Source organism: Sciurus vulgaris (genome assembly GCF_902686455.1).
Source record: "Sciurus vulgaris genome assembly, chromosome: 5".
NCBI lineage: Eukaryota > Metazoa > Chordata > Mammalia > Rodentia > Sciuridae > Sciurus > Sciurus vulgaris.
This window is the reverse complement of record NC_136465.1, coordinates 19,793,356-19,819,216: the sequence shown is the minus strand read 5'-3', so window position 1 is coordinate 19,819,216 and position 25,861 is coordinate 19,793,356.

Below are 25,861 nucleotides of genomic sequence, written 5' to 3'. Positions count from 1 at the left end.
CTAAGGTTTTCTTCGATTTCTTTCTTTAGTGTTCTGTAGTTCTCATTGTAGAGGTCTTTTACCTCTTTTGTGAGATTGATTCCCAAGTATTTTATTTTTTTCGATGCTATGGTGAATGGGGTAGTTTTCATAATTTCTCTTTCTGAGGATTCCTCACTTATGTATAAAAATGCATTGGATTTATGAGCATTGATCTTGTAACCTGCCACTTTACTGAATTCACTTATGAGTTCTAACAGTTTTCTGGTGGAATTTCCTGGTTCCTCTAAGTATATAATCATATCATCCGCAAATAGGGATAGTTTGAGTTCTTCTTTTCCTATTCGTATTCCTTTAATTTCCTTGGTCTGTCTAATTGCTCTGGCTAGAGTCTCAAGAACGATATTGAATAGGAGTGGTGAAAGAGGGCATCCCTGTCTTGTTCCAGTTTTTAGGGGGAATGCTTTCAGTTTTTCACTGTTTAGAATGATATTAGCCATGGGCTTAGCATAGATGGCCTTTACAATGTTAAGGAATGTTCCCACTATCCCTATTTTTTCTAGTGTTTTGAGCATGAAGGAGTGTTGTATTTTATCAAATGCTTTCTCTGCATCTATTGAAATAATCATGTGGTTCTTGACTTTAAGTCTATTGATATGGTGAATTACATTTATTGATTTCCAGATGTTGAACCAACCTTGCATCCCTGGGATAAAACCCACTTGATCGTGGTGCACTATCTTTTTAATATATTTTTGTATGCGATTTGCTAAAATTTTATTGAGAATTTTTGCGTCAATGTTCATTAATGATATCGGTCTGAAATTTTCTTTCCTCGATTTATCTCTGTCTGGCTTGGGTATCAGGGTAATATTGGTTTCATAGAATGAGTTTGGGAGGGTACCCTCCTCTTCTATTTCATGGAATACTTTGAGAAGTATTGGAATGAGCTCTTCTTTAAAGATTTTGTAGAACTCGGCTGAGAACCCATCTGGTCCTGGACTTTTCTTTGTTGGTAGGCTTTTGATGACCTCTTCTACTTCATTACTTGAAATTGATCTATTTAAATTTTGTATGTCCTCCTCGTTCAATTTAGGCAATTCATATGTCTCTAGAAACCTGTTGATGTCTTCGAAATTTTCTATTTGGTTAGAATATAGATTTTCAAAATAGCTTCTAATTATGTTTTGTATTTCAATCGTGTCTGTTGTGATATTTCCTTGTTCATTCCGAATTTTGGTGATTTGGGTTTTCTCTCGTCTTCTCTTTGTTAGAGTGGCTAAGGGTTTATCAATTTTGTTTATTTTTTCAAAGAACCAACTATTTATTTTGTCAATTTTTTGTATAGTTTCTTTTGTTTCAATTTCGTTGATTTCAGCTCTGAGTTTAACTATTTCCTGTCTTCTACTACTTTTGGTGTTGGTCTGTTCTTCTTTTTCTAGGGCTTTGAGCTGAAGTGTTAGGTTGTTTATTTGTTGATTTTTACTTCTTTTATTGAATGCGCTCCATGAAATAAATTTTCCTTTAAGTACTGCTTTCATAGTGTCCCAGAGATTTTGATATGATGTTTCTTTGTTCTCATTTACCTCTAGGAATTTTTTAATTTCCTTCCTAATATCTTCTGTTATCCATTCATCATGTAATAGCATATTGTTTAATCTCCAGGTGTTGGAGTAGCTTCTGTTTTTTACTCTTTCATTTATTTCTAACTTCAAACCATTATGATCTGATAGAATACAAGGTAGTGTCTCTATCTTCTTGTATTTGCTTACATTAGCTTTGTGGCATAATATATGGTCTATTTTAGAGAAGGATCCATGTGCTGCTGAGAAGAAAGTGTATTCGCTCTTGGTTGGATGGTATATTCTATAAATGTCCGTTAAGTCTAAATTATTGATTGTGTTATTGAGATCTATGGTTTCTTTGTTCAATTTTTGTTTGGAAGATCTGTCCAGTGGTGAGAGAGGCGTGTTAAAATCACCTAGTATTATTGTGTTATGGTCTATTTGGTTTCTGAAATTGAGAAGGATTTGTTTGACATACATGGATGAGCCACTGTTTGGGGCATAGATGTTTATGATTGTTATGTCTTGCTGATTTATGGTTCCCTTAAGCAGTATGTAATGTCCTTCTTTATCCCTTTTGACTAGTTTTGACTTGAAGTCCACATTATCTGAAATGAGGATGGATACCCCAGCTTTTTTGCTGAGTCCATGTGCATGATATGTTTTCCCCCATCCTTTCACCTTTAGTCTATGTGTATCTCTTTCTACGAGGTGAGTCTCTTGCAGGCAACATATTGTTGGATCTTTCTTTTTGATCCAATCTGCCAGTCTATGTCTTTTGATTGATGAGTTCAGGCCATTAATATTCAGGGTTATTATTGAGATATGATTAGTATTCCCGGTCATTTGGTTCATTTTATTTATTTATTCATTTATTTATTTATTTATTTATTTATTTATTTTGAGACGACTTGGTTCTTCCTTTATTTGACAATTCCTTTAGGATGGTTCCTCCCATTGCTGATTTGTTTCTTTGTTTTTCATCTCTTCCTCATGGAATATTTTGCTGAGAATGTTCTGTAATGCTGGCTTTCTTTTTGTAAATTCTTTTAGCTTTTGTTTATCATGGAAGGATTTTATTTCATCATCAAATTTGAAGGTAAGTTTTGCTGGGTATAAGATTCTTGGTTGGCATCCATTTTCTTTCAGGGCTTGAAAAATGTTGTTCCAGGCCCTTCTAGCTTTTAGGGTCTGGATTGAAAAATCTGCTGATATCCGTATTGGTTTCCCCCTGAATGTAATTTGATTCCTCTCTCTTGCGGCCTTTAAAATTCTGTCTTTATTTTGTATGTTGGGCATTTTCATTATAATGTGCCTTGGTGTGGGTCTGTTGTAATTTTGTATATTTGGAGTCCTATAAGCCTCTTGTACTTGATTTTCCATTTCATTCTTCAGATTTGGGAAATTTTCTGATATTATTTCATTGAATAAATTGTTCATTTTTTTGGCTTGTTTCTCTAGGCCTTCCTCAATTCCAATAATTCTCAAATTTGGCCTCTTCATGATATCCCATAGTTCTTGGAGATTCTGTTCATGATTTCTTACCATCTTCTCTGTTTGTTCAACTTTGTTTTCAAGGTTAAATATTTTATCTTCAATGTCTGAGGTTCTGTCTTCCAGGTGTTCTATTCTATTGGTTATGCTTTCTATGGAGTTCTTAATTTGGTTTATTGTTTCCTTCATTTGAAGGATTTCTGTTTGGTTTTTTTTCAATATCTCTAACTCTTTATTGAAATGATATTTTGCTTCCTGTATTTGCTCTTTTAACTGTCGATTGGTGCGATCGTTCAGTGACTGCATTTGCTCTTGCATCTCGTCATTTGCTACCCTGAGCATTTTAATTATGTACATTCTGAACTCCCTTTCTGTCATTTCTTCTGCCTGCTGTCGTTGGGTTTCATTGATGTAACATCTAGATTTGTTTGCAGCATTTTCTTTCCTTGTTTTCTCATATTGTTCAGGTATCAGTTGACCGCTGTGATATTGCAGATTTCCTCTATTGTCTTATAATATCCCTGAAGATTTCTATTATATCCCCTTTTAGTCTTCAGTAGCCTGAAATCTTGGAGGAAGTTGATAATGCAGTGCTCCACAAGGGAGCTGACTCCCTAGGGGTGGTGGCCTTCTGGTGGGGTATATTCCCTGCTAGTGGGCAGAGGTACCTTCACTTGCTGATGAATGGTCATCCAGAAGGGAAGTAGGTTATGGGCTGATGCAAGACCAGTTTGGGCCTGTGTCTCTGATTTTACGGTCCTTTTGGGAGAACCTCTCCCAACAGGGAGGAGTCACCCGGTGGGGAGGTCTCGCTGGTCGGTTTTCCTCCCAGAGGTTCCGTTCAATTCTCAACTACCGCCTGGGCTGGGCAGCCTTCTTCTGCAATGTTCCCAGGGACCCGGACCTACCTTCTGGGCCTGGAAGCCTCACCCTTCGCAAACGAATCTCCTTCGCTGCCTCTCCTCAGAGAAGCTGCTTGCAGTCCTGGAGCCTTCGCTCTGCCCCTCAGTTTGTCTGTGGGGCCCTTCCACCAAGAAGCCGTCTAGGACCCTGCTCTGCACTTTTTGCCTGGCTATGCGGCCCCTCCTCTGAGCAGCCACCTGGAGCCCCTTACAATCGCTCCGAGTCCCAGTGACCCGCCACATGCGTTTTCCTCCGGCAGCCACCTGTTGTTCCGTGCGGTCGCTCTAAGAGCAAGTGACCCACCACGCACCACTTTCTCCACCAGGCAGTCACCCAGAGATCTGGTGCGTCACGAGTCCCAAGAACTCACTGTGCACCTTCTTGTCCCGACTGCCTCCCGTAGCCCTGGTGCAGTCACTTCGAGCCCAAGCACCCCGCCGCGCTCCTCCTCCTTCTCCAGACAACCCCCCTATGTTCAGGAGCGGATGCTCTGGGACCAAACCACTCACCACGCTGTTCCACCGGATAGCCGCCCAGAGCCCTGGCGCAGCTGCTCCAATTCCAAGCGACGTGCCGAGCCCGTATTTCTCCTTCTCCTCTGGGCAGCCCCCCGGCTGCTTTGAGTTGGTCCCAAGTCTCTCAATATCTCCTTTTCTTGAGTCCTGAGTCCACGCTGCTCCCCCAGATAGCCGCCCGGAGCCCTGGCGCAGGTGATCCAATTCCAAGCGACGTGCCGAGCCTGTATTTCTCCTTCTCCTCTGGGCAGCCCCCTGTGTTCAGGGGTGGTCACGTTCAGTCCAAACAGCTCACCAAGCACCTTCTCCTTTGGGCAGCCTCCCAGAGCGCGGGTGGGTTGCGCCGAGTCCAAGCGCTGTGGTGAACAGCACCTCTCCAATGCTCCCAGCTGTCTGCGATCACTGCTCCGGCGGGGGGAGGGGCGCCTCACTGGCAGTTCTACTTTGCAAAGATCACTGCTTTCGGGGCTACCGCCCTGTCCGGGGGCTACCGCCCCGTCCGGGATGCCTGCCCAGTGGGAAACACTCACCCGGCTGCTTTGAGTTGGTCCCAAGTCTCTCAATATCTCCTTTTCTTGAGTCCTGAGTCCACGCTGCTCCTCTGGATAGCCGCCCGGAGCCCTGGCACAGCTGTTCCAATTCCAAGCGACGTGCCGAACCCGTATTTCTCCTTCTACTCTCGGTAGCCCCCTCTTCAATGCTCCCAGCTGTCTGCGATCACTGCTCCGGCGGGGGGAGGGCGCCTCGCCGGCAGTTCTACTTTGCAAAGATCCCTGTTTTTGGGGCTACCGCCCCGTCCAGGACTCCTGCCCCGTCCGGGACGCCTGCCCAGTGGGAGACTCTCGCCCGGCTGCTTTGAGTTGGTCCCAAGGCTCTCTATATCTCCTCTTCTTGAGTCCTGAGTCCTGGAGCAACACGAAACACAGCCACCTTCTAGTCCACCATCTTGAATCCCCCTCATTGGGATTTTAATTGGAATTGCATTGAATTTGTATAGCACTTTAGGTAGTATGGCGATTTTGACAATATTAATTCTTCCTATCCAAGAACATGGAAGATCTTTCCATCTTCTAAGGTGTTCTTTAATTTCTTTCTTTAGTGTTCTGTAGTTCTCATTCTAGAGGTCTTTCACCTCTTTTGTGAGATTGATTCCCAAGTATTTTATTTTTTTCGAGGCTATTGTGAATGGGGTAGTTTTCCTAATTTCTCTTTCTGAAGATTCATCACTTATGTATAAAAATGCGTTGGATTTATGGGCATTGATCTTGTAACCTGCTACTTTACTGAATTCACTTATGAGTTCTAAGAGTTTTCTGGTGGAATTTCCAGGTTCCTCTAAATATATAATCATGTCATCAGCGAACAGGGATAGTTTGAGTTCTTCTTTTCCATTTCGTATCCCTTTAATTTCTTTGGTTTGTCTAATTGCTCTGGCCAGAGTCTCAAGAACGATGTTGAATAGAAGTGGTGAAAGAGGGCATCCCTGCCTTGTTCCAGTTTTTAGGGGGAATGCTTTCAGTTTTTCACCATTTAGAATGATATTAGCCATGGGCTTAGCATAAATGGCCTTTACAATGTTAAGGAATGTTCCCACTATCCCTATTTTTTCTAGTGTTTTGAGCATGAAGGGGTGCTGTATTTTATCAAATGCTTTTTCTGCATCTATTGAAATAATCATGTGATTCTTGACTTTAAGTCTATTAATATGGTGAATTACGTTTATTGATTTCCTGATGTTGAACCAACCTTGCATCCCTGGGATGAAACCCACTTGATCATGGTGCACTATCTTTTTAATATATTTTTGTATGCGATTTGCTAAAATTTTGTTGAGAATTTTTGCATTGATGTTCATTAAGGATATTAGTCTGAAATTTTCTTTCCTTGATGAGTCTCTGTCTGGTTTAGGTATCAGTGTGATATTGGCTTCATAGAATGAGTTTGGGAGGGTTCCCTCCTCTTCTATTTTATGGAATACTTTGAGAAGTATTGGAATGAGCTCTTCTTTAAAGGTTTTGTAGAACTCGGCTGAGAACCCATCTGGTCCCGGACTTTTCTTTGCTGGTAGGCTTTTGATGACTTCTTCTATTTCAGTACTTGAAATTGGTCTACTTAAATTGTGTATGTTCTTCTTGTTCAGTTTAGGCAATTCATGTCTCCAGAAACCTGTTGATGTCTTCGAAATTTTCTATTTTGTTGGAGTATAAATTTTCAAAATAGCTTCTAATTATGTTTTGTATTTCACTCATGTCTGTTGTGATATTTCCTTGTTCATTCCGAATTTTAGTGATTTGGATTTTCTCTCGTCTTCTCTTTGTTAATATGGCTAAAGGTTTATCAATTTTGTTTATTTTTTCGAAGAACCAACTATTTATTTTGTCAATTTTTTGTATTGTTTCTTTTGTTTCAATTTCATTGATTTCAGCTCTGAGTTTAACTATTTCCTGTCTTCTACTTTTGGTGCTGTTCTGTTCTTCTTTTTCTAGGGCTTTGAGTTGTAGTGGTAGGTCGTTTATTTGTTGAGCTTTTCTTCTTTTATTAAATGCGCTCCATGAAATAAATTTCCCTCTAAGTACTGCTTTCATAGTGTCCCAGAGATTTTGATATGATGTTTCTTTGTTCTCATTTACCTCTAGGAATTTTTTAATTTCCTTCCTAATATCTTCTGTTATCCATTCATCATATAATAGCATATTGTTTAATCTCCAGATGTTGGAATAGTTTCTGTGTTTTACTCTTTCATTTATTTCTAACTTCAATCCATTATGATCTGATAGAATACATGGTAGTGTCTCTATCTTCTTGTATTTGCTAACATTAGCTTTGTGGCATAATATATGGTCTATTTTAGAGAAGGATCCATGTGCTGCTGAGAAGAAGTGTATTCGCTCTTGGTTGGATGGTATATTCTATAAATGTCCGTTAAGTCTAAATTATTGATTGTGTTATTGAGATCTATGGTTTCTTTGTTCAATTTTTGTCTGGAAGATCTGTCCAGTGGTGAGAGAGGCGTGTTAAAATCACCTAATATTATTGTGTTATGGTCTATTTGGTTTCTGAAATTGAGAAGGATTTGTTTGACATACATGGATGAGCCACTGTTTGGGGCATAGATGTTTACAATTGTCATATCTTGCTGATTTATGCTTCCCTTAAGCAGTATGAAATGACCTTCTTTATCCCTTCTGACTAACTTTGGCTTGAAGTCCACATTATATGAAATGAGGATGGATACTCCAGCTTTTTTGCTGAGTCCATGTGCATGGTATGTTTTTCCCCATCCTTTCACCTTTAGTCTATGGGTATCTTTTTCTATGAGGTGAGTCTCTTGTAGGCAACATATTGTTGGATCTTTCTTTTTAATCCAATCTGCCAGTCTATGTCTTTTGATTGATGAATTCAGGCCATTAACATTTAGGGTTATTATTGAGATATGATTTGGTTTCCCGGTCATTTGGTTCATTTTTTAAATTTTATTTATTTATTTGTTTGACACAACTTGTTTCCTCCTTTATTTGACAATTCCTTTAGGATAATTCCTCCCATTGCTGATTTGCTTCTTTGTTTCTCATCTCTTCCTCATAGAATATTTTGCTGAGAATGTTCTGTAATGCTGGCTTTCTTTTTGTAAATTCTTTTAGCTTTTGTTTATCATGGAAGGATTTTATTTCATCGTCCAATTTGAAGGTAAGTTTTGCTGGGTATAAGATTCTTGGTTGGCATCCATTTTCTTTCAGGTCTTGAAAAATGTTGTTCCAGGCCCTTCTAGCTTTTAGGGTCTGGATTGAAAAATCTGCTGATATCCGTATTGGTTTTCCCCTGAATGTAATTTGGTTCTTTTCTAATTCTGTCTTTATTTTGTATATTCGGTATTTTCATTATAATGTGCCTTGGTGTGTGTCTGTTGTAATTTTGTGTATTTGGAGTCGTATAAGCCTCTTGAACTTGATTTTCCATTTCATTCTTCAGATTTGGGAAATTTTCTGGTATTATTTCATTGAATAGATTGTTCATTCCTTTGGTGTGTTTCTCTAGGCCTTCCTCAATCCCAATAATTCTTAAATTTGGCCTTTTCATGATATCCCATAGTTCTTGGAGATTCTGTTCATGATTTCTTACCATCTTCTCTGTTTGTTCAACTTTGTTTTCAAGGTTAAATATTTTGTCTTCAATGTCTGAGGTTCTGTCTTCCAGGTGTTCTATCCTACTGGATATGCTTTCTATGGAGTTCTTAATTTGGTTTATTATTTCCTTCATGTCAAGGACTTCTGTTTGTTTTTTTTTCAATATCTCTATCTCTTTATTGAAATGATATTTTGCTTCCTGTATTTGCTCTTTTAACTGTCGATTGGTGCGATCATTCAATGCCTGCATTTGCTCTTTCATCTCATCATTCAGTGCCTTCATTTGCTCTTTCATCTCATCGTTTGCTTCCCTGATCATTTTAATTATGTACATTCTGAACTCCTTTTCTGTCATTTCTTCTTCCATGCTGTCATTGGGTTTTATCTTGTAACATCTAGATTTGTTTGCAGCATTTTCTTTCCTTGTTTTCTCATATTGTTCAGGTATCAGTGGACCGCTGAGATACTGCAGATTTCCTCTATTGACTTACAATGTCCCTGAAGATTTCTATATATATCCCCTCTTAGCCTTCAGTAGGCTGAAGTCTTGGAGGAAGTTGATAATGCGGTTCTCCACAAGGAAGCTGCCTCTCTAGGAGTGGTGGCCTTCAGGTGGGGTATATTCCCTGCTAGTGGGCAGAGGTGCCTCCACTTGTTGACCAATGGTCATCCAAATGGGAACTAGGCTGCGGGCTGAGGCAAGGCCTGTTTGTCCCTGTGTCTCTGGTTTTACCGTCCTTGTGGGGAAACCTCACCCAGCAGGGAAGACTCACCCGGTGGGGAGGTCTAGCTGGTCAGTTTCCTCCTAGAGGTTCCCCTCAATTTACAGCTACTGCCTGGGCTGGGCTGCCTTCCTCTGCAAAGTTCCCAGGGGCCCGGTCCTACCTCCTGGGCCTGGGCGCCTCACCCTTTGCAGATGAATCTCCTTAGGCTGCCCCTCCTCAGAGAATTTGCCCGCAGGCCTGGAACCTTCGCTGCGCCCCTAAGCATGTCTCTGTGTGGCTCTTCCACCAAGAAGCCTCCTAGATCCTGGGACCCTGCTCTGCACCTCATCATCTGGCTATGCGGCCCCTCCTCTGAGCAGCCACCTGGGGCCCCGTACAATCGTTCTGAGTCCCAGAGACCCACCACACGCCTCTTCCTCCAGACGCCGCCCAGTATTCTGGTGCGGTCACTAGGAGTCCAAGAAACTCACCGTGTGCCTCCTCTTCCCACCAACCACCTGTAGCCCTGGGCAATCAATCACTTCGAGTCGAAGTGACCCTCCCCGTTCCTCCTCCTCCTCCAGGTAACCCCCCTGGTGTTCAGGAGCAGTCGCTCTGAGTGGCTCTGAATCCACGTGACCTGCTGCACGCGTCCTCTGGGCTACCGCCCGGAGCTGTGGTGTGGCCACTCGAGACCAAGCGACCCACCGCGCTTCTCCTCCAGGCAGTCCCCCTGTATTCAGGAGCGATCATTTTAAGTCCAAACAACTCACCAATCGCCTCCTCCTCTGAGCGGCCGCCTGGAGCTGTAATGCAGTCACTGCGAGTCCAAACGACCCGCCTCCTCCTCCTCCGTCTCCTCCTACTCCTCCGGGCAGGCCCCGGTGTTCAGAGGTGGTGTGAATCCAAACAGCTCGCCATACAGCTCCTCCTCTAGGAACCTCCTGTAGCTCTGGTATAGCCATTCTGAATCCAAGGGGCCATGCTCCTCCTCCTCCTCGTCCTCAGGGCAGGCCCCGGTGTTCAGAAGCAGTAGCTCTGAGTCCAAACAGCTCGCCGCGCGGCTTCTCCTCTGGCAACTGCCTGTAGCTCTGGTGTAGTCACTCCAAATCCAAGCGGCCACACTCCTCCTCCTCCTCCTCAGGGCAGGCCCTGGTGTTCTGAGTCCACACAGCTCTCCTCGCCGCTCCTCCCCTGGGAAGCCACCGGAGCCCCAGTGTTTGCTCCGAGTCCCAGCGCTGTGCTGAGCGGCCTCCTCTACGATGCTCCCAGTTGTCCGAGTTCACTGCTCCAGCGGGGGGAGGGGTGTCTCACCGGCAGCTCTACTTCACAAAGTTCCCTGCGTTCCGTGACTACCGCCCCATCCGGGATGCCTCCCCAACGGGAGAGACTCACCCGGCTGCTTTGAGTTGGTCCCAAGTCTCTCAATATCTCCTCTTTTGAATCCTGAGTCCTGGATCAACATGAAATGCAGCCACCCTCTAGGCTGCCATCTTGAAACCTCATATGTATTTTGATTGGTTGTTTTTCTTCTGTGAAGTGTCTGTTCAGTTCCTTAGCCCATTTATTGATTGAATTATTTGTTTTTTTGGAGTTAAATTTGTTGAGTTCTTTATATATCCTGGAGATTAGTGCTCTATCTGCGGTACGTATGGTAAAGGTTTTTTCCCCCATTTTGTAAACTCTCTCTTCATATTATTGATTTTTTCTTTTGCTGGGAAGAAGCTTATTAGTTTCAATCCATCCCATTTATTGATTCTTAATTTTACTTCTTGCACTTAGGAGTCTGGTTAAGGAAGTCAAGTCCTAAGCTGATATGAAGATTTGGGCCTACTTTTTCTTCTATTAGGCACAGGGTCTCTGTTCTTGTGCCTAAGTCTTTGGTCCACTTTGAGTTATTTTGGCGCAGGGTGAGAGACAGAGGTTTAATTTTATTTTGCTGCATATGGATTTCCAGTTTTACCAGTACCTTAGTTGAATATGCTATCTTTTCTCCATTTTATATTTTTGTCTAGTATGAGATAACCATATTTATGTGGGTTTCTTTCTGTGTATTCTATTTTGTACCATTGATCTACCTGTCTATTTTGGTGCCAATACCATGCTGTTTTTGTTACTATTGTTCTGTAGTATAGTTTAAGGCCTGGTAATGTGATGCCTCTTGCTTCACTTTTCTTACTACGGATTGCCTTGGTTATTCTGGGTCTCCTTTTTTTCCCAGTGAATTTCATGATTGCTTTTTCTAGTTCTATGAAGAATGTCATTGGAATTTTAATAGAAATTTTATTGAATCTGTATAACACTTTTGGTATTACAGGCATTTTGGCAATATTAATTCTGCCTATCCAAGAACATGGGAGATCTTTCCAACTTCTAAGGTCTTCTTCAATTTCTTTCCTTAGTGTTCTGTAGTTTTCATTGTAGAGGTCTTTCACCTGTTTTTTTTAGATTGATTCCCAAGTATTTTATTTTTGTTGAGGCAATCATGAATGGGGTAGTTTTCCTAATTTCTTTTACAGTGAATTCATGACTTAGATATAGAAATGCATTTGATTTATGGGTACTGATTTTATATCCTGCTACTTTTCTGAATTCATTTATGAGTTCTACAAGTTTTCTGGTGGAATTTTTTGGGTCTTCTAAATATAGAATCATGTCATTGGCAAATAGTCATTGTTAATTTCTTTTGTCTGTCTGACTGCTCTGGCTAGAGGTTCCAGGACAATGTTGAATAGAAGTGGTGAAAGAGGGCATCCCTGTCTTGTTCCAGTTTTTAGAGGGAATGCTTTCAATTTTTCTCCATTAATAATGATGTTGGCTTTGGGTTTAGCATCAATAGCTTTTATAGTGTTGAGGTATGTTCCTACTATCTTTGGTTTTCTAGTGTTTGAACATGAAGAGGTGCTGTATTTTGTCAAATGCTTTTTCTGCATCTATTGAGATAATCATATGATATGATGTATTATGATATGATATATCATATGTATATTGATGTGATGTATTATGTTTATTGATTTCCATATGTTGAGCCAATCTTGCATTCCAGGGATGAACCCCATCTGATCGTGGTGCACTATGTTTTAAATATGTTTTTGTATGTGATTTGCCCGAATTTTATTAAGAATTTTTGCATTTATATTCATCAGGGATATTGGACTGAAGTTTTCTTTCTTTGATATGTCTTTGTCTGGGTTTAGTATCAGGGAGATGCTAGTCTCATAGAATAACTTTGGAAGGATTCCCTCCTTTTCTATTTCATGAAATAATTTGAGGAGTTTTGGCATTACTTGTTCTTTGAAGAGCTTGTAGAACTTGGTTGAGACTGTCTGACCCTGGACTTTTCTTGGTAGGTAGACTTTTGATGGTGTCTGCTATTTCATTGCTTGAAACTGATCTGTTTAAATTGTGTGTGTGCTCCTGCAACAATTTGGGTAGATCTTAAGTCTGTAGAAATTTGTGAACATCTTTGAGACTTTATATTTAATTTGAGTATAAATTTTCAAAATAGTTTCTAATTATCTTCTGCATTTTAGTAGTATTCATTGTGATATTTCCTTTATCATCATGAATTTTAGTAATTTGAGTTTTTTCTCTCCCTTTGTTAGTATAGCTAAGGGTTTCTCAATTTTATTTATTTTTTCAAAGAACCAACTTTTCCTTTTTGTTAATTTTTTGAATTTTAATTTCATTGATTTCAGCTCTGGTTTTAATTATTTCTGTCTTCCACTGATTTTGGTGCTGATTTGGTCTTCTTTTTCTAGGGCTTCAGATGTAATGTTAGGTCATGTATTTGCTGACTTTTTACCTTTTAATATATGAGGTCAATGCAATGAAATTTCCTCTTAGCACTGCCTTCATAGGGTCCCAGAGATTTTGATATGTTGTATTGGTGTTCTTATTTTCCTCTAAGTATTTTTTTTAATTTCCTCCTTGATTTCTTCTTTTATCCATTCATTATTCAATAGCATGCTATTTAGTCTCCAGGTATTGGAGTAGCTTCTCTTTTTCGTTTTATCATTGATTTCTAGTTTTATTCCATTGTAATCTGATAGTATGAAGGGTAGTATTTTAATTTTTTTGTATTTGCTGAGAGTTGCCTTGTGGCATAACATGTGGTCAAATTAGAGAAGAATTCATATAATGCTGAGAAGAAAGCATATTAGTTCAATAATGAATGAAATACTCTATATATGTCCAGTAGGTCTAAATCCTTGATTATATTATTTAGTTCTATAGTTTCTTTGTTTAGTTTTGTTTGGAAGATCTATCCAGTGGTGAGAGGGGTATGTTTAAGTCACCCAGTATTATTGTGTTGTGGTCTGTTCGATTCTTGAAATTGAGAAGGGTTTATTTGATGTACATAGATGCTCCATTATTTGGGGCATGTATATTTATGATTGTTATGTCTTGTTGGTGTATGATTCCCTTAAGCAGTATGAAGTGTCCTTCTTTATCCCTTCTAACTTTGATTTGAAGTCCAGTTTGTCTGATATGAGGATGGAAACCCCTGCTTGTTTACTCAGTCCATGTGAGTGATATGTTTTTTTCCCAACTTTTCACCTTCAGTCTGTGGATGTCTATTCCTAGGAGGTGAGTCTCTTGAAGACAGCATATTGTTGGGTCTTTTTTGAAATGCAATCTGCCAGTCTATGTCTTGTGATTGGTGAGTTTAGACCATTGATATTCAGTGTTATTACTGAAATATAATTTGCATTCCCAGTCATTTTGATTCATTTTTGGTTTTTAACTTGACTTAGTTGTCGGGGGTGCTTGCTGGCACGCTGCCACGACATACCATTCTCTAAGATGGCGCCTGGCAAAATGCCAAGGTAGTTCTGCTGTGCTATGTTGAAATACAGAAAAAAGCTTCTGATTGGCGGAGGGTCATTTCCTGGCCCATGCTCTGCTTGTGACCATAAGGTGCGTGTATCCATACAATATGCTGTCCATGCACCCTTCACGTGAGCAGACTCTGATTGGCCTTTGCTCACTTCCTACTTGCTTCCATTACATATATATATATTGCGGGGATCTAAAAATAAAGAGAGCTCTCTCCACAAAAGAACGTGTGTGTGTGATTCTTGTTGTCACTGCAGGACAGCGATAAATGGTGCTGAGACCCAGGAACTCGATATAAGAGACAAATTAGGTAAGATTATAAAAAGTAATTTCTGGCCAGGTAAAGTTCGCAGGAATTAGTGACGGAGATAAAGTTCGCAGGATTGCGATGGAGATTCATGTCTATTGTAAAGTTAGTGTGTGTGCTTTCGCTTTTGTTGTTGCTATTAGGGTGGTTTATTTTTGTGTGCTGGCAGGCTTACGTAGCTGTATCCAGTGGGTACCGAAATGTCACGGGTACGAATGAAGGAACTTTAGAGGGATCTTCTTAAGGCTAATGGAACACCCCTAAAGACAAAAACGGCGAGGCTCTTTCTGAGAACGGTAGAGGAAATAGTGCCATGGTTTTTAGATGAAGGGCTGTTAAACGTTCCTCAATGGGATCATTTGGGAGAAGATTTAAAGGCAGCCGATAGAACAAGTCCGTTACCACCGGGAACATTAGCCATCTGGACTTTGATTAGGGGGTGCTTAACCACTCCGCGGCCCGCTGGAGGGAGGCCCTTAGAGGGGGGGAGGAGGCTCTGGAGGAATTGAAAGAGGAATGATCCAGGGCGTCAGAGAGAGGAACTGCAGAAAAAGAAGAAAAGTCAGAGAAAGAGGAAGATTCAGATGAGGATGAGGGTCTTAGAGAATTGACTAAAAACCTTACTATTAAGGAACTAACAGGAGAGGACTTAGCAAAAAAGGTAAAAGCTCTTAATAGATCTACACCTTTCGCTCCCCCGCCTTAAAATCCTCAATATTGTGGGAGTGTGCCAATGTGCCACTGCACAAAATCTAAATTGGATGAGTGGGACACGTTGTGACAAGGTGTAGTTTTTCCGGTTTTTGAGGACCAAAATGATCAGAGATATCATCAGCCGCTAGATTTTAAAATAATAAAACAATTAAAGGAGGCTGTTATGTCATATGGCCCCCAAGCAGCCTTTACTCTTTCATTATTAGAATCTGTAGGGAGGATGAATCTTACCCCTGATGATTGGGGTAATGTAGCCAGAGCTACGCTGTCAGGTGGACAATACCTTGTATGGAAAACAGCGTGGCAAGAATATTCCACTGATACTGCCCGTCGCAATGCTGTGGCAGGTAATCCAGCATTGAATATGGAAATGCTCATGGGAACAGAACAGTTTACAGGACAACAGGCACGACTTAATTACAACCCTGTGGTGCATATACAAATTGCTGCGGCAGCTACTAAAGCATGGAGAAGCATCCAAGGAAGTGGGGATTTACAGGGACAGCTTTCAAAAGTCCTGCAAGGAACTAATGAACCATATGCTGATTTTGTAGCACGATTACTGCAAATGGCAGGTCGCATATTTGGGGATGTGGACCAAGCCATGCCTTTAATAAAACAACTAGCCTATGAACAAGCTAACAAGTGGTGTAAGGAAGCTATTCGACCCTGGAAAAATAAGGACTTAAGTACTTATATTAAAGTATGCAGAGATATCAATGAGAGTGTTATACAGGGTCAGGTTATGGCGGCGGCCGTAACTCAGGATCTGCAAGCTTCATTTAAGAGAGGAGGACCTCTGGGATCTTGCTTTTACTGCAAGCAACAAGGGCATTTCAAAAAGGATTGCCCTCAACTAAAAGATCCCAATCGACCTCCTATGAGACCAAAACCCCAACTATGCCCCAGATGTAGAAAAAGCAATCACTGGGCGTCTGAGTGTAGATCCGTGATAGATATAGATGGAAATCCCCTTCCCCCTCAAGGCCAGACAAAAAACGGGAATCGGGGCCCGTCTCCCCGGGGCCCAACACAAATGTACGGGGTGATTCAACAATTGGCCAGGACTCATTATCCTCTAACAAACCAAGAAGGGCCACAAAAGGAAGTGCAGGATTGGACCTCTGTACCACCGCCAGAGCAGTATTAACACCTGAGATGGGAGTACAACCTATTCCTACAGATTTAAAGGGCCCTCTACCCCCCAAGATGGTTGGAATTTTATTGGGAAGAAGCTCTAGTGCACTTAAGGGACTTCTAGTTGTCCCAGGAGTTATTGATCCAGATTTTACAGGAGAGATTAAGGTTCTTGCATCTTCCCCGCAAGGAATAATTTCTATAACACCTGGAGATTGTATAGCCCAACTCCTGATTGTCCCCAGCTGCCATAATAATTATCCGTCTGCCACGACAACTCATGGAGACACAAGTCTAGGGTCCACTGGGATCGATCTAGCTTGTCTTACTATGGATTTAAAACAAAGACCAATGATGACTCTCTCGATTAAAAATAGAGAATTCTCTGGACTCCTTGATACAGGAGCTGATACTAGCATTATTACTTTTAAAGATTGGCCAAAAGACTGGCCTCTAGATGAAACAGAACAGACATTGAGGACTGGACTGGGCATTGCTACAAGTCCAAAAAGAAGTAGTGCCCTATTATCCTGGAAGAATTCAGAAGGCCAATGGGGAATATTTCAACCTTATGTTTTAGAACACCTGCCTGTCAATTTATGGGGCAGGGATGTTCTTATACAAATGGAACTAAAACTTACAACAGAAGGTCATTATGGATCAGAAGCTCAGGCTATCATGCTAAAACAGGGACATATATGGGGTAAGGGGCTTGGTCGCCACAATCAGGGAGTTATTCAACCTATTAATGTACAAGGCAATCAAGGTCGCAAGGGCCTGGGTTTTTCTTAGGGGCCACTGAACAACAAAAGATTAAAATAACTTGGAAATCTGATTCACCAGTTTGGGTCCCTCAGTGGCCCCTTACCCAGGAAAAACTCAAAGTGGCCCAAGAATTGGTGCAGGAACAATTAGCAGCAGGACATAGTAAATCCTCTACCTCTCCATGGAATACTCCTATTTTTGTCATCAAAAAGAAATCAGGGAAATGGTGACTTCTTCATGATCTTAGAGCTATTAATGCCACAATGCAACCCATGGGTCCAGTTCAGCTGGGCCTTCCAGTCCTCACAGCCCTACCTAAAGGCTGGCCTACTTTAATTGTAGATATCAAAGATTGTTTTTTCTCTATTCCATTACATCCTACTGATTGTGAGAGGTTTGCATTTACTCTTCCATCCTTAAACCATCATGGACCTGATCAACGGTTTGAATGGGTAGTATTGCCACAGGGTATGGCTAATAGTCCTACTATGTGTCAGATCTATGTTGATCAAGCTTTAAAACCAATTCAACAATTGTATTCTAAGTTAATTATTTACCATTACATGGATGATATACTGGTATGTAGCCCTGAAGAAAATGAGTTAAAAAATGTCTATTCTCAAATGGTAAAACAACTTAAATCCTAGGGGCTTATTATTGCTCCAGAAAAGGTACAGTTTGGCAATACTCAGGAATTTTTGGGAACCCTGTTAAATAAAACTATAGTTAAACCCCTAAAAACCACCATTAGAGTAGATCATCTAAAAACTTTAAACGATTTTCAAAAGCTGCTAGGAGATATAAATTGGATCCGACCTTACCTACGGCTATCTACAGGGGAGTTACTTCCTCTATTTAATATCCTTCAAGAAGACCCCCATCCAACATCTCCCAGAGTACTTACTCCTGAGGCACGCCACGTTCTAAAGCTAGTACAACAAAAACTTGACCTAGCACAGGTGGACAGGATTGATCCAGAAAAGCCGTTACAATTCATTGTTATTCCAGATGCAAAATTACCTGCTGGAGTATTCTGGCAAGAAGGGCCTTTATTTTGGGTTCATTTAGCTTGCTCACCTGCTAAAACATTGTTACCATATCCTGAAGCCATAGCTCAACTGATATTAAAAGCACTAAAATCCTCTATTAATGTGTTTGGATTTCATCCAACTACCATTATAACTCCTTATGATAAAAACCAGCTTCTGTGGCTTTATAATTCCTCAGATTCATGGACTATTATTAAATGCTCCACCCAAGCTGAATTTGATAACCATTTTCCTAAACATCCCTATCTTCAATTTTGCATCAATAATCCTATAATTTTTCCAAAAGTTACTAGATATCTATCAGCCTATTCCAATGGCTCCTGTGGTACTCACTGATGGCTCAAAGACAGGGACTGGAGCTATTAGCTACCAGGGTAAAGTTCAAACATTTATTTTCCCGGTCACCTCTGCTCAGCATACTGAAATTCTAGTTGTTCTCGAGGCTTCCAAATTTTTCTCTGACACCCCAATTAGCATTTATTTGGACAGTCTCTATGTGGTTCAAACTCTCTCTAACCTAGAATGTACAGGACTCATTGCTCTCACCTCTACTGTCTCTGGTCCTTTATGGACTCTACAACAATTGATATGGGATAGCAGAGACCCCTTCTTTATTGGACATCTTAGGGCCCACACTAATCTGCCTGGACCCTTAACTGAGGAAAATAGCCTGGCAGATACGGCTACTAGAGATGTACATATTTTTTCTGCGGTGGAAGCTGCCCAAAAGTTCCATCAACAATTTCATGTTAATTCCACCACTCTAAAACTCAAGTTTAAGATTACTAAAGATGCTGCCCATGCTATTGTTAAATCTTGTGGCCAGTGTGCGGTCCTCCATCATCCACCCTCAATAGACGTCAATCCAAAAGGACTTTTGCCTAATCATCTGTGGCAAATGGATGTTACTCATATCCAAGAATTTGGCAATCTTAAATTCGTTCATGTATCAGTGGATACTCAATCAGGAGTTATATTTGCATCTCTCCACAGCGGAGAAAAGACTAAAGATGTGATCACCCATTGTCTCCAAGCCTTCTCTAATTGGGGCATACCTAAACAAATCAAAACTGATAATGGCCCAGCCTATACCTTAACCTCTTTTAAACAATTCCTTATAAAATTCGAGATCACCCTTACTACAGGAATACCTTATAATCCTCAAGGTCAAGGCATTGTTGAACATGCCCATCTCACCCTCAAAAATACACTTTATAAACAAAAAGGGGGAATAGGGGACACCTTCCGGTCCCCAAAGGACAAACTTTCTGTTTTCCTCTTTATTATAAATTTTTTAACCTTGGATAACAAGGGTCGCTCCGCCGCAGAGCGGCATTCTAACCCTATGAGAAGCAACGGGGCCACTGTAAAATGGAAAGATGTTCTTGATGGACAATGGCATGGGCCGGATCCAGTTACTGGAGTCGAGGCTTTGTTTGTGTCTTCCCACAGGATAAGCCAATGCCTATCTGGGTGCCTGAAAGACGGGTAAGAGTGATAACAACTGCCAAATGAACGGACGACATAAAGAGGACACAAGATGAAACACACTAACAGATATCTGGTAACTATAATTTCCCTTATTAATCTTGTCACAGGCCAACAGTTTTGGGGGTTACTGAAAACATTACCTTATCCACTTCCCCTAACAAATACTTCCTCGGTGTACCCAGCTATTTTCTCCACTAATGACTCTATGGGTCTACCTTATATACCCTATTATAGAACTCACATAAAAGCAAATTGGACAATTAATTTCGATTTGGCCGGAACTCTATGTTTCCAGACTGGTAATAATTTAAATAGTCCATGTATTGTGCTGGGGAACCACACTGTGGGCCATATAGTAAACAAAGACACCAGAAAACCAGAGGAAAGGCCCCCTTGCAACTATCAAAAGGGTTGCATTGCTGACGGTTGGGGAGGTATTTTATTCCTACAAGGACTAACTCCTGGAATTCATAATGGAAGTGCTTGTGAACAAATCAATTGGCATTTAGATGTGAAGATAAACCACCAAAATGCCTTGCACAAGGATCATTTTCATATAGAGGACCAGGCACAAAACAAAATCGTACCTGGAATGGCTCCAATTTTACAACTAGCAATTATGACAAATTAACTGGTCCTCAAAATCCTTTTTCATTATGGTCTGTATGTGAAAGCTGGGCCTGCCTACATATAGCACCTATGACCTTTCTGCTTGGCGGACAAGTAACAAGGATCATTTTCATATAGAGGACCAGGCACAAAACAAAATCGTACCTGGAATGGCTCCAATTTTACAACTAGCAATTATGACAAATTAACTGGTCCTCAAAATCCTTTTTCATTATGGTCTGTATGTGAAAGCTGGGCCTGCCTACATATAGCACCTATGACCTTTCTGCTTGGCGGACAAGTAAGATTTACCAACTATTCCTATAATTATACTTCTCCTAATTCTACTTGGGAGGATAGTGTTAGACTAAACTGGAATAATGGAGATGGAAAAAATCAAACCTTTTATCCTACTCCTGTTTGTGTCTCACCACCATTTATGTTTCTTCTGATCAATCAAAGTAATACTACTTCTACAAAACTTAACTGCTCTGTTGATGAATGTCTAATAGCTCAATGCTGGAATGCAACATTATACAGTCTAGTGATTATTCTACGGATTCCACGATACCTGCCTGTTCTGGTCGACACCAGCTCCCTTTCTACAATCAGTAGAAGATCCAAAAGAGACTTCGGTGTAACAGCAGCGGTGGTTACTGCTGTAGCCGCCTCAGCTGCAGCTGCTGCGGCTGCTGCTGCAGCCCTTGCCACTGCAGTTCCTACTGTGTCTACCCTAGCAATACACTTTCTATTGCTACATCTGAAGCTTTAGACACCCAGGGACAAATAAACACACACTTACGATCAGGTATTCTTTTATTGAATCAAAGAGTAGGTTTATTACAAGAACAAATAGATATAGTGGAACAAATCATTTCCATGGGATGCTCTTATCATTCTATTGCTCTTTGTATCACTGTTCCTTATCATAACTTGTCTTCAGCAGCCAACATATCCAGACAACTGTCTTCTTTGTTACTTGGTACATGGACCCACAAATTTGATAATCTAACTAAACAATTACAACATCGAATTACTACAATTAATCGAACCAAAGTAGATATTCCAACCTTGGCATCCTCTATCACTACTTTAAATGATAAATTACTACATAATTGGCTACAAGCTGCTATCGTAGGAGTGTTGTGTGTGGCGGCAGTTGCGTGGATATACAACAGGGTCTGACAAACCCGCCAGATACAGAGATGACAAGCTATTAAACAAGCACTGGCAGCCTTAATGATAGAGAAAACCCCTCAAATATGGCTCAACATGTTGGATCGGTAGTCAAAGATGGGTAAGATCTGTGGGAGCACATACCAACCTAAGACAGGGTCCTGATGCTTAGAGGTCAGGATTCCGATGATTCGCATAGACAACCTAAGACAGGCACCATCCTGAGCCTTTTAAAATAAAAACAAGGGGGAGATGCCAGGGCACTTGCCGGCTCGCTGCCAGACATACTATTCTCTAAGATGGCACCTGGCAAAATGCCAAGGTAGTTCTGCTATGCTATGTTGAAATACAGAAAAAAAGCTTCTGATTGGCGGAGGGTCATTTCCTGGCCCGTGCTCTGCTCGTGACCATAACGTGCGTGTATCCATACAATATGCTGTCCATGCACCCTTCACGTGAGCAGACGCTGATTGGCCTTTGCTCACTTCCTACTTGCTTCCATTACATATATATATATATATTACGGGGATCTAAAAATAGAGAGCTCTCTCCACAAAAGAACGCGTGTGTGTGATTCTTGTTGTCGCTGCGGGACAGCGATACTTAGTTTCTCCTTTGATTGACCTTTCCTTTAGTGTAATTCATCCTTTTGCTGATTTTCATTGTTTTATTTTATTTTTTTTTCATTTCCTCCTCATGGAATATTTTGAGAATGTTCCATTGTGCAGGCTTCCTAGTTGTGAATTCTTTTAACTTTTGTTTATTATGGAAGGTTTTTATTTCACTCAAATCTGAAGCTTCATTTTGCTGGCTATAAAATCCTCAGTTGGCATTCATTTTCTTTCGGATCTTGATATATGTTATTCTAGGACCTCTTGGCTTTGAGAGTCTGGGTTGAGAAATCTGCTGATACATGAATTGGTTTCCTTCTATATGTAATTTGATTTTTTTCTCTCACAGCCTTTAAAATTCTTATTCTTATTCTGTATGTTAGTCATTCTCATTATAATGTGTCTTGGTGTGGGTCTGCATTAATTTTGTACATTTGGGTTTCTGTAAATATCTCATAGTTGATTTCCCATTTCATTCTTTTATTTGGGAAATTTTCTGATATGTCATTGAATAGATTGTGCATTCCTTTGGTTTGTATCTCCACACCTTCATCTATTTTGATAAATCTTAAATTTTATCTTTTCTTGTTATCACATATTTCTTGGAATTTCTGTTCATGGTTTCTTACCATCTTTTCTGTGTGGTCAACTTTATTTTCAAGAGTATATATTTCATCTTCATTGTCTGAGGTTATGTCTTCTAAGTGGTCTAGTCTGTTGGTGATACTTTCCATTGAATTTTTAATTTGGTTTATTGTTTCCTTCATTTTGAGGATTTCTGTTTGATTCCTTTTTATAATCTCTGCCTCCATATTGAAGTGAGCTTTCACTTCCTGTATTTTCTGTCTGATACCATCCTTTATTTCAAAGATCAATCTAACTATGTATTTTCTAAACTCCTTCTCTGACACTTCTACTGTGTTGTCTATGGATTCTGTTGTTGGAACATCTTAGTTTGTTTGAGGCACTTTGTTCCCTTGTTTTTTCATGTTGTTTGTGTGTCTTCTCATCTCGTGGCATGGAGCTGAGCCAGTACAGATTCTACCCTTTAGTCCTATAGTGTCCCTGAAGTCTTCCAGTACCTCATCTTCAAGGGGACACCAATATATACACCACCCAATGCCAATAATATGCCACCTTAAGCCAATTGGTTCCTATTAAGGCATTTTCGGTTTTGTCACAACAGATGGAAATGCAGTGTTCAATTATTATCTACAATAAAAACAGTAAGTTTGGTAAAAGGGTTTATTGTTTCAAATGATGGGAAATGAGGGGACAGAAGTAGTGTAAGATGTGATATTTATGAGGGAGAGGAGAGAAGATTGTGGTGAAAATTTATAGTAAGAGTGAGGGAGGAATCAATAGAAATTGGCTGTTAGAATGAGAGAAGTGAGAATGAGAATCGAGGGAGACAGGTAGGTGAAAGAAAAAATATATATGTACAGATTTTTTAAAAAGTAAAAATATAAGAATATACAACAAAACTCTCATATCCTATTCAGATGTCTCACTCCTCAATAAATTGATGCATGAAAAATATTTGGATTAAAAAATGGTAGAGGTGAAAGAGGGAAACAAAAAGGAGAAAAGTCTCAATGGAAAATTAAACGATTGCTTCCCTTGGCTTTCAAAAATATTCTCAGCTTCCCTTCTCCACCTATTGGTGGGGCTGTCTGAAGTTTGATGTTAGCTCATGGTCCAGTGGGTGCTCAAGTGGTTGTGTGGATGAGCCGATAGCAAGATGCCTCACACCCTCTTTCTGTCTTCCCACCCATTGTAGCTGGCCTCTCTTGTCCCTGCACACTTCACGACTCACTGAACTGGCAAGAGCCCTGTTTTCTTCAGTTTCTTCAACCTCTGTTTCCCTCAGGGAAGTGCCCCTATTCTCCAGCTTTCCATAGACTTGCCAGACCCAGACTGGCCCATGCAATCCCAGCAGCAATCTGATGGATGTGGGCTTCAGCTTTATCAGGTTCCATGTTGCTGCAGTCCCAAGATCTCAACTTGCAGAGAGACCACCAGGGATGCGCTCACATGAAGGAGCAACCTTGCAAAGAGGCAGCCAGATGGCACACTGAGCAGAAAGACCTCAGGTGTAACCAGTTCTGCAGGTACCTCAATATATCTCCATCCCCTGGCCTGAGTCCTCAGACCGAGGTGACCACACCCTGAGATGGTGGTGGCTGTTTTGGCAAACCTGCAGGCCCTTGCTATTGTCCCAAGATGACAGCAGCTGCATGTAACCAAACCTGTGGGTACTGTGACAATGGACTTTTGGGCAACAGCTGGCAGCAGGTGATCCACTGGTGGTCTGCAGGTGGTGTGCAGGCTAAGGGCAGATGATTGGTGGGTGGACATCAGGCTGTGGGCGATGGGTAGGTGAAAGGCAGGCAATGAGCAGGCAAAAGGTGGTCAAATGGGCAAATGGCTGATGACAGTTGGTGGTCAGTGAGTGATCTGCATTCAAAACGCTGGCGATATGCTGGCAGATGGTGGGTGATGTGTTGGATGAATGGGGTAAACAGCAGGGGATCAATGGGCAGTGATGAATGCCTCGCAGAGAAAACAATATTTCCTCTGCTGGAAACCCAAGTTAGGGAGTGACAAGGAATGCAGCCTCCCTCTAGTCCGCCATCTTGGATCTCCCAAGACCTCTCTTTAATAGCAGATGCATATACCAGGATTATTTAGATAGAATGTTTCTCACTCAGGATATTTTGGAAAAAAGTTTTTTTTGTGTGTGGAAAATTATATGCCACTTTGTGATGTTTTTGCCTAAGGTAAATAAGATGACATGCTGAGGGAATAAACATTAAAGAAAACTCAAACAGTGGCCTTATTGAAATGAAACAATATGGCAACAGTCAAATCCAATGTAAGCAATAGCAATCATTCATCTTCCTGAGGACAAATAGCCCATATTAGTCTCTGTTGCAAAGGAAGCCTGTTTATAACTAGACTTCTATGATTGTTCTTTTCTACTTTATACTCTTCTTGCAGAAGCTACATGCAGATGGTGGGTCTGTGTTCAAGGTTTAGATGAGCTGTGTAATCATCCTTGGCTCTTCTCTCTCACACTTCACACCCAACCCCTCAGGAAGTCATGTGAATATTATTCAGATCTGATCACTTCTCACTTCTACCACTGCTACTCCTAGAGGACTGCCATCTTCCACTTGAGTTGTGCAGTAGCCTCTTTAAAGTCCCTCTATTTCCAGCCTCTTCCCTATTGTCTATTTTCAATACAGTGATAGGAGTGATCTTTGAAAAAGTACATCAAATCACGTCACTCCTCTGCTTAATCTCTGCAGTGGTTCTGTTTCACTCAATAAAAACCGAGCTCTTTAACAGGTCCTGGCCTAGGAGATCTGATCTCGGGTCTTTCTCTCACCTCACCTCTTACTCCTCTCTCCCTCAATCATTTCATTTCTTACCAGTCTTACTGGCCTTCCTGCTTCTTGAATATTGCAGATAACTTTCTGTCTCAAGGATTTTGCTTGAGCTGGGTTTTTTTTTTTTTTTTTTTTTTGCCTGAAAAGATCTTTCCCCAGACTACCACCCACTCACTGGCCTTTTTTGAATTTTTGTTCCAATCTCACCCTCAGTGAATCTTTCCCTGATGTTCCTACCTACTTATTTAATATTGCAACCTTTTCCCCACCTCTCAACCCTGCATTTCCTGTATCCCTAACCTACTCTTCTTTCTCCCATGATATGTAATACCTATAACATACTATATAATACTGTATATTGTTTATTACACTTAATATTATTGTGTCTTCCCTGAACCACCCCCCAACATTTAAAATTCATAAGGGCAGAGAGTTTGTTTTAGTATCTGATATGTCCTATGAACCTAGGACCATACTTGGCACATAA